The sequence below is a fragment of the Bidens hawaiensis genome, unplaced genomic scaffold (genome assembly GCF_021521415.1).
Source record: "Bidens hawaiensis isolate Kalapana, Puna unplaced genomic scaffold, B.hawaiensis_p1.1 tig00049353_1, whole genome shotgun sequence".
Taxonomy (NCBI): Eukaryota; Viridiplantae; Streptophyta; class Magnoliopsida; order Asterales; family Asteraceae; genus Bidens; species Bidens hawaiensis.
The window spans coordinates 48874-59447 of NW_027498839.1; the positions used below are offsets into that span (position 1 = coordinate 48874).

General features: G+C 37.5%; 1 pseudogene; it reads right to left on the reverse strand.

The window, feature by feature from the left end:
* Positions 1 to 3382: 3382 nt before the first annotated feature.
* On the reverse strand, positions 3383 to 4793 carry LOC143597979 (UDP-glycosyltransferase 74G1 pseudogene; annotated as a pseudogene).
* Between the last annotated feature and the right edge of the window lie 5781 nt (positions 4794 to 10574).

Genomic DNA, 10574 nt, shown 5'->3' on the forward strand with positions numbered 1-10574 from the left:
AAAATAAGGAAAATGATTATACTCCCACTAGCCCATTTATACACACACACGCCTCATCACCGTTTTGGACGAAACCAAACGCTTTGATTTCTTCATTAAAACGATGATTCCACATCCGTGATGCTTGTTTCAACCCATAGATTGATTTCTTTAACTTACAAACTTTATCAGGATTAGATGGATCGACAAAACCTTCAGGCTGAACCATATGGACATCTTCCTCAAGATATCCATTTAGAAAAGCGGTTTTGACATCCATTTGCCATATCTCATAATCAAAATGAGCTGCAATGGCAAATAATATCCTGATCGACTTAAGCATCGCGACCGGCGAGAAGGTTTCATCATAATCAATCCCTTGAGTTTGCGTGAAACCTTTTGCTACAAGTCGTGCTTTGTAAGTATCTAAATTTCCATGCATATCGGTCTTCCTTTTGAAGACCCACTTACATCCAACCAGTTTGGAGTTAAGTGGACGATCAACCAATTCCCAAACTTGGTTATCGTGCATGGATTGCATCTCGGCGCTCATGGCTTCAAGCCACTTGTCACAATCAGGTTGTGACATAGCATCTTTGTAGGAGATCGGTTCATCCGAATCGACCAAGTAGCAATCATCCACAAGAAATCCATATTTCTTGGGAGGTCGACTAATCCTATTAGATCTGCGAGCAACGTGTGTATGATCAACCATTTGATCATCTTCAACATCCTCGTGTTGAAAGCTAGTATCGACCAATTGTGTATCATCCAGTGATTCTTGAACCTCTTCAAGTTCCACTCTCCTTTCACTAGGTCCTTCCATAAGGAACCTAGTTTCTAAGAAGTATCCTTTGCGTGAAACAAACACCTTTTGTTCACTAGGATCATAGAATATATATCCTATATCATCCTTTGGGTATCCTATGAAGATACACCTGATGGATCGAGCCTCAAGCTTATTTGGGGTGTCACGTTTAACATAAACTATGCATCCCCATACCCTTAAATATGAAAAGGATGGAACCTTTCCATGCCACACTTCATAGGGTATTCGATCCACCTTTTTGGTCGGGGCCATATTCAAAATACGAGCCGCTGTGAGTAGCGCATATCCCCAAAATGATGGCGGTAGTGAGCTTCGTGCCATCATTGATCGAACCATGTCCAACAGTGTTCGATTCCTCCTCTCGGATACTCCGTTATGTTGAGGAGTTCCAGGAGGAGTGAGCTGTGAAATAATTCCACAATCTCTAAGATGACTTTGAAAAGCTTCACTTAGGTATTCGCCTCCTCTATCGGAGCGGAGTACCTTGATTGTTCGGTCGAGCTGATTTTGTACTTCATTTTGAAATTCTTTGAACATTTCAAAGGCTTCATGTTTGTGTTTCATTAGATAAACATACCCATATCGACTAAAATCGTCGGTAAAGGTAATGAAGTACCTTTCACTATTCCTACTAGTTGGCTTGAAAGGACCGCATACATCCGTATGTATGATACCTAACAAATCCTTAGCCCTTTCATTTGTACCTTTGAAAGGCTCTTTGGTCATCTTGCCTTGAATACAAGATTCACACTCATCAAACGAACCTAACTCGTTTGTTTTCAAAAGACCTTTCTTTTGGAGAGTATTTATACGATTCTTGTTTATGTGTCCAAGGCGACAATGCCAAATGTAGGAATCACTCAAATCCTTTTTGAGTCTTTTAGTAGAAGTTTGATATAATGAGCTATTTAAGGTATTATCATGAACCAATTCATAAATACCGTTGTTTGGTACAGCTTTAAAATAAAAGATACCATTAGATGATACATGCATTTCTGATCTTACAAATTTAAAGTCAAAATTACATTGTCTAAGAAGGTGCACAGAAATAATGTTCCTAGTCAAACTAGGAGCATACAAAACATTTCTCAAAACAACTTCCAAACCACTTGGAAGCGATAAAGTGAAGTCTCCTCTAGCGACCACGTGCACCCTTGCACCGTTGCCCATGAAAAGATTCACTTCGCCCTTCTTTAAGTCTTCATTCTTTTTGAACCCCTGCAACCAATTGCAAATATGAGTTCCACATCCGGTATCCAATACCCATGTGTTAGAAGAAATAAAATTTAGCTCAACATTAATCATAAAGACATTACCCGAGGTATGCGCCGCATTCCTCTTGTCTTTTAGCTCTTTTAGGTAGACCGGGCAATTGCGTTTCCAGTGTCCGGTCTCCCCACAACCAAAACAAGGATCATCCTTATGACCCCTCGGTTCCATAACCTTTTGTTTCTTTGCCATAACCGGTGATTTGCCCTTACCCTTAAGATGCATAGGAGGACCCTTTCTTTTGGCTACTTTAGCCTTAAGATTGGGTTGAGATCGATTCTTGGATCTACCTTCATTGATCGCAAACATGGGTAAAACCCTTTTGCCCATGCTCGCCTCGGCTGTTTTAAGCATTGAGTGAAGTTCTCCAATGGTTTTGTCCCATCCGTTCATGTTATAATTTAACACGAATGTGTCGAACCTTTTCGACAAAGAGTTAAGGATCAAATCCGTTGCTAACTCTTTTGAGATGGGACAATTGAGCTTGGCGAGGCGATCAATGTAACTTTTCATCTTAAGTACATAAGTTGAAACTGGTTGATTATCATCCATTCTACATGCATGCAAGGCTCGAACCGTTTCGAACCTTTCAACTCTTGATTGCTTAAGGAACATTTCCTTAAGTTGAGTAATCATGTCGTACGCATTATGGTTTTCGAAATCCTTTTGGATTTCGGGAACCATAGTCGCCAACATGAGGCATGACACTTGAATGGAATCTTCCGTAAGTTTGACCCAATTCATATATTCGACCTCACTTCCCTCTTCCGGTTCTTCGGGGATAGGTGTTTCCAAAACATGATATAATTTTTCTTGTTTTAGAACAATCCTTAAATTTCGGAACCAATCCGAAAAGTTATTGTGGTTAAGACGGTCTTTCCAATAAAGTGGGAATGGCTATTACACACACTTAAGAGTTTGTTTTAATAATGTATAAATTTTAACCAAATATTTAACATGACAACCTAATTAAGTTCCTAACAAGATAACTACCATCAGTGTCCAATTTGAAGCAATAAAAACTAAACCTAAGTTCATGACAAAATAACACATGTTTAAGAGTTTAAACAAGGAAATGAACATAAACATAACTTACAGCCATAAAATAAATAATGATTTTATATTACATACCCTAGGGTAACAAGTGAAGCAAAGAGACGCTGAATTGCAGCGAAGAGAACTTGAATCAGAGGAAAATGTAAAACATTTACCACCCAAGACACCAAAAGTTAAAACAACCTATGAAATCATCAACATTTAAGAAATATTACAAACCAATCTTACATCTAATTAGAATTCAGATACTTAATACATCAAAATTACAAATTCATCTATATCCTTGTCTGAGCTCCCACCTTCATCAACGGCAGCTTTAGGCCAATTCTCTCCATTTTTCCGCGTTCTTCCATGCTATTACTCCTCTCTCATCCCCCATAATCATCTTTATACATGACACTAGATTTCCTCTTCTCACTATCCTGTTCTCTTCAACCATAACTCTTACTCCAATACCTCAAATTTCATCTAGGCACTTAGCAGTTGTAGTTTGATCTGTCCATTGTGGCATTCCATTGACAATGAACTCCCAAACTAATTGCTTCGATAGTTTAGTTAAACCCACAATGTGTAACAAAGCATCCAATTATCTACAGCATTCCACAACCAAACCCTTTCTGGATAACTTTTGGTCCACAGATTCTTTTGGGAGTTTTTCCTTTTCTTCAGACCTAACAACCCACAAAAAATTAACATTGCTATCACTCAATCCCCATGCAAGTTCTTCCATTTGTTCATGTCCAAGTTGTGCCATGCTCCCGAAGGACAAGTATACAATTGACTTCTTCGGCTTATTGTCTAGCTAATTCATGCACTCATCATGATTACCCGTAATCTTTATCATCTTACAAGTTGTTTGTCAAGGTACATGATGGAATTTTTGACCCGATTACCTTTAAATTCTACATCTTTTCATCCACTCTATCACCTAAAAGTTTTATAAAAAAATCAACAATACATTGAGTAAACACTACAATACATATGTTAAATACACTAAAAGAAAGAGATGAAAGAACAATGAATTAAAATCCACCTTGGCCCCACTGTGCTTGGTCAATATTAGCAAACTTATTGAACACAGTCCTCAGACCACCCGGGGTATGGTCCATAATTGTGTACAAAAGATGGAGTCTCCCAACATTCAAGCTGTGGCAACCCCGGAACCGAAACCAGTCCACCCGGTGGCAAAGGAATCAAACCCTTGTGAACATGATAATATATGGTATTTACACCACAAGATTGAGTGAAAAAAGAACCACCATTGATGTCAAATTCCATAGCCACATACAAAGCCCAAGAACTGAAGGAATCATGATGATTGCATCAATGGTGTTTCTCTAACTTTGAAGCTTCTTGATCAGATCAGCTAATGATTTGGATCAAACTTCTTTGAATGTTTTGAAGTAGGATTCGGGGCTATTCGCACTCGCGTAACCGCATTCGTCAAAACCGTCAAAAATCGCTTGGATTTCAATGGTGGTTGTGTTGTTCTTGTGGAAGAGGTTTGTGTTTAAGAGGTAGATGGTAGTAACAAGTGTTGTTTTGACACCTTTGGAGAGTAACCGTTTACCAAACTGGATGAGAGGGGTTATATGGCCTTGAGCAGGGAATGGGAGAGTAGAACATGTGGTGATTTGTTGATACTTATGTGTTCTGCCATGGCTAAGGTTGTGATAGTTGGAGGTTAGTGGTTTGATTTGTAGGGTTTTATTTGTGTAAAATTTCTTATAGGTGTCTCCATGGTTGTAAAAATCGCGCCTAGGCGCCGAGTACTCAATGAGTAATCCCCGCCTAGGCCGAATTCTCGGTGAGCCATGTCCGAGTACTTACCGACTAAGGCCTATTACTCCCAAATCCCCATTCAGCCGTCTAGGGTCTGCTTAGCGACTTTTGCAATCTTAGTTGTCTCCCATGATATGATCTGATTTTGTTTGTCTATTATGATTTTATACAATACTCCATAGTAAGTTAAATTTGGTATTGTGTATGATATTAAATAGGGGAAAGTGAATACGATGATATCACACATCCAACCTTAGACGGAAAACCTTTCAAAACTACTTTTTTTATTAAAAGTTACCAAAATTAATTTGAAATGCACCTATCCCTTACTATTTTGTTCAGATTAATTAAAAAATAAAAAGTAATTAACAACTAGAATTAATTTTAATTACTTTTTATTAATTGAGGTTGATAACAATTAAAAACCAAACCCAAAAGTGTTATATTTCAATTGAAACTGCAAGAACTAATACAATTATTAAGTATGAATATATTTGTGATTTAAGAATTCCAATTTTGCGAATGCGAGAACTATCCAATCTAGATTGGCTTTCTCCTACATATCTAATCATAGATTGGCCAAGACTACGTTTTTATTGCTCAACTGTGAAGAGCCGTGAGGAATTCCCCCAAAAAAAGTAAAAGATATGGAGATTTCCAACTAATTTTGGTAACTTTTAATCAAAACGATGTAGTTTTGTACAACTACTTACAACGTCTCATGTTGGCACTATGTCATTCGTTGTTTGGGTAGTGGTGGTTTACTTCTTACCACTTCACCTTTTTTCGGGTTCTTCTTTCCACTAATCTTTGATTTTTTTCGTTTGTTTCCCACCGATCTCCGATATTCACAACCATTGTTACCGGGTTTGATTTACGAACCCTAGGCAGCGATCGTGTGGTCATTGTAGTGCTTCGGTGTGGGGAAACGATGGTTGTTAAACCTATATTTTTTACGCTGATTGCCGGCACCGTCGTTGGCTGTCACTGAGTTCGATTTATGAAAAAATGACAACCACCATGGCTACATTATTTGAAGGTAGACAAGGCTGTGATGACTGATTTCAGGATCGTTACATGGCGTGGCAGAATCGACAGATGGAAAGTGTATGGTTCTCCACTTGTAACCGCTGCTACAGCCATAGTGGTCTAATAGAAGGATCTGAGCCTTTGCGTTTTATATTTCTCAATCATATTTCGTATATGTTACTTGATGATTTTTGTTGATATTTTGGGGTTTTAGCCGCATGCTCCAGCAATTGCAATAGATTGACTATAGACTGTTTCAGGTAACTAGTCTTTAAATCCTTTTAATTTTCCAGTTGTTTATCATTTTTTCTGTTGCTTTATATGTATTGTTCAATTTCTAAAGGTTCTTATGTTTGTGCATGTTACCCGCACTGATGATTTGAATGATTCTCAATTACCAACGTTACTTCTCTTCTACAGGTAATTTAATCAATTTATTTGTTTGGTTGCTGTAGAACTTTTAGTTTTCTTTATTGATTTCGTGGTTGATGGGTTTATATTCTCGTGTATGTCACAATTTTGTGTGGATTGCAGAGGTGATGTTTTGCTAATCTGTAACCGCATTTTTTTTGTAGCAGACTGCTTCTGGTTGTCGTGAATTGAGTAACAAAGTTGATCTCGGTTACTATTACTTTATTGTTCATCTTTTATTTGTTATAAAATGCAAATGTCGACATGAGAATTAATTTTTTTTATAAACGTGTGGATAACACATGCATGTGTATGACACCAAAATTCAACTTTAATTATATAGCCTTGTCTCCTAAATAGTAAATCTTCCTCCACTTCGTGCTCTGAAATCCCCTGAAGCTCATTTATCACTTCATCATCCACCATGGCACCACTAACCAACTTTTCTTGTTCTCGTTCAATTTGAGCCACCTCTTCTAATAGTTGACTCACCAGTTTATCTTGAGTAGTATTAAACATTTCCTGGAGTTCTAATCTCTTATTTAAAGCATGATTGTGAGCTTCTTGATATCTCTTCATCTCCTTTAGAAAATTCATAACGTTTTTCCAAGACATCTTCTTGATCTTGGTGATAAATTATTTGATGTATACCACCATGATTAGAATGTTGAGGGACTTCCTCGTATATTGGTTGAGGATGTTCATAGTAGTAGTAGTCACCCTCCTCTTGATAACTTACAAACGTTGGCGTATCGGACCCTTCACTATCATACTCCGAATCATCCTCAAACTGGTAACAATTAATTCTCTTCTGAGATTAAGAACACGTGTTGTGACCTTGCTGGTTGAAGCTCCTTTGGTTATCTGACTTGTAGAAGCCTTGAGAGTTTGGTGAAGGTGGGCCATGATATGAATGTGTACGGTACGAGTCATCGTCTTCCACGGCCTTATATCCTTCTTGTGGGTCATAGAACCAACTCCACGTCATCCTGAGTTACCTGCACACATGAAACACAAAAATACCAAACGTAAAACTGACAAAAATAAAATAAAACTAAAAATAAACAAAACACTAAACTAGCACTTTGCGCGTTGATTCCCCGGCATCGGCGCCATTTTGACGTAGATGTCGTGCTCTATTTAAAAACAAGTGTTTATAAAGCTTAAATACCTATAACTAGTATGGGTAAGTAAGGTCGTCTCCACATGGAATCAGTGGAAAATGCAAGTAAAGTTCATGATTACTAATTAATTAACTAATGTGGACAGACGATGTCAAGCAGTTTATAAAGATGATTATTATAACACAAGATTAATTTTAAAGGGGTAAACAATTATGAAAGAAAGATTCACTTCAGGTTCAGGTAAAGTGATAACCGACTAATCACATATTCTTTAAGATTAATTGCGCAGTAATTACTAAACCTAACAGTTGGGTTGTGAGGACAAACGATACCTTAACTGAATTGTTTACACAACTGAACTCCGGTTTACCCAATTACCAGTTTAAAATATGAAAATCAGTTATAAGCAATGACTAACGATTATTGGTTCAATGACATAAGAGCTAACCCTACATGTGATGAACACAACCAGAAAAGTGATGCAAAGTTTGACAATCAAAATCATAAATGTTTAAACAATCAATTCGTAATGTAAAACAAGATTAAAACAATCAATCAAGTTCATACTCATTCAAAACATAGAATCTGATCAAAGTTAGTTTACACAAAACCCTAGCCTAAAGTGAATACAATGGTTTAGCCTGACATCGGCATCACGAAGGATTCGCTATTTTGATGAGAGAATGAAAGCATGTGATGAACGAACGAACCGGAGGCTTTGGGATGGTGGAAAATCGTCCTAGGGCTTGTACTTGGTTGAAGGAATGAAGGATATCTCGAATCGGGGCTGAAAAACTGATTATATCAAAGTTAGGGTAATTTTTCACGTCAGAAGGATGTTAGCGCGGCGCTAACATCCCAGGGGTGAGACTTTAGAGCCACACTAAAGAATCAAAATTCTGATGATCTTAGAGATACGCTGACATCACCATCAGGACCCCTTAGCGCCGCGCTAAGGGCGGCTGACAGAATTTTCTTTATTTTCTTCATTTATTTTGTATAGGAAAGCGTGCCAATCATCATGAGTCTTCTATATCTTCGTTCCAAGCTCGTAATTCATCCCGATAAGCGTCCATAACATCAAGTATTCTGAAACACATAAACATGCTTGAAGTACCAAAGTTCACATAATATTTAAACTAAAATTAAACAAATAATATAATAATATACACGACTTTTACCCGACCATCAGTATCTTTAACTTATGGCATGACAGATTAGGCCATCCAGGATCCACAATGATGAAAGGGATAATTGAAAATACACATGGTCATCCACTGAAAGATCAAAATATCCACAAAATAGAGAAAATGTCTCAATGTACATCTTGTTTTCTTGGCAAATTAATTACAAGGCCTTCGCTATTAAAAGTTGATAAAGAAACACCAATGTTTCTTGAAAGAATTCAAGGTGACATATGTGGACCAATTCATCCACCATGTGGACCATTTAGATACTTCATGGTCTTAATAGACGCATCCAGCAGATGGTCTAATATCTCTTTATTATCGACTCGTAATGTCGCTTTTGCAAAATTTCTTGCTCAAATTATCAAATTACGTGCACATATTCCCGATTATACCATTAAAAGAGTAAGGCTTGATACTGCGGGAGAATTTTCATCGCATGCTTTTGATGATTATTGCATGTCTGTGGGGATTGTTGTTGAACACCGTGTTGCTCATGTACACACACAAAATGGTTTAGCTGAGTTGTTGATTAAACGCCTATAGCTAATAGCTAGACCATTAATAATGAGGACAAAACTCCCTGTTTCTATTTGGGGTCATGCAATTATGCATGCTGGATCATTAATTCGTGTGAGACCAAGTGCAAATCATAAATACTCTCCCACACAACTTGTTTCCGAAAATGAGCCAAACGTCACTCACCTTAGAATTTTTGGGTGTGCTGTGTATGTTCCTATTGCACCACCACAACGCACAAAAATGGGTCCTCAAAGAAGGTTGGGAATATATGTTGGATATGAAACGTCTTCCACCATAAGATACCTTGAACCTTTAACAGGTGATGTATTTACAACACGTTTTGCTTATTGCCATTTTAACAGGACAATATTCTCGGAATTAGGGGATAAATGAAAAAGCAAGAAAGAGATATATCATGGTGTAAGCCATCATTATTACACCTAGACCCAAGATCAAAACAAAGTGAGACAGAGGTTCAAAAATAATACATCTACAAGAAATTGCCAATCAGTTACCTGATGCATTTACTGATATAAACAGGGTCACTAAATCTCATATACCAGCTACTAATGCTCCAGCTCGAGTTGAGATTCCAAGCAAGCAAAACCATAATAATGCACCTCATGAATCCCAAAAACCTATAAAACGTGGAAGGCCAGTCGGTTCAAAGGATAAAAATCCTCGAAAAAGAAAGGGCTCTGAAAAGGATACTGAACCTAAGGAAGGAATGATTGACAAAGCCTTCCATCAGGAAAGAATAAATGATATAACATTCCCTCAGGAAGAAATAAATGATTCCAATAAGGAATTGTCAATCAACTATGGTCAATCACATATAATGTGGGATCGAGATGAAATGGAAAATATTGATGATATATTTTCTTATTCCGTGGTAAGTGATATCATGGAAGAAAATGATGATCCTGAACCAAAATCTGTAGATGATTGTAAAAATCGACAATATTGGAACAAATGGAAAGATGCCATGCAAGTTGAATTAAACTCACTAAACAATCGAAAGGTTTTTGGACCTATTGTCATTACACCAAAGTTTACAACAATGTTATAAAATTTTCAATTAAAGGGTTGGTTGTTGACGGTCACATATTTTAACATATTTGTTCCCAATGAGTCGTGACTAACAGAATCTTAACTCCGTTAGTCTCCGGTCGGTGGAAAAACATTTTTGTCGAAAAATTCAACATTTTTTGTTAAAAACTCAACCTGAACACCACCACCACCACTTGAACACCGCCTTTGATCACCACCACCACTGCCACATCACCGCCACCACTAAACATCCACCACCAACAGTAACATTTATCACCATCACCAACACCACCACCATCGGAAACCTTCTGCGTGTTAGGGATTTGTCTGGTTCAC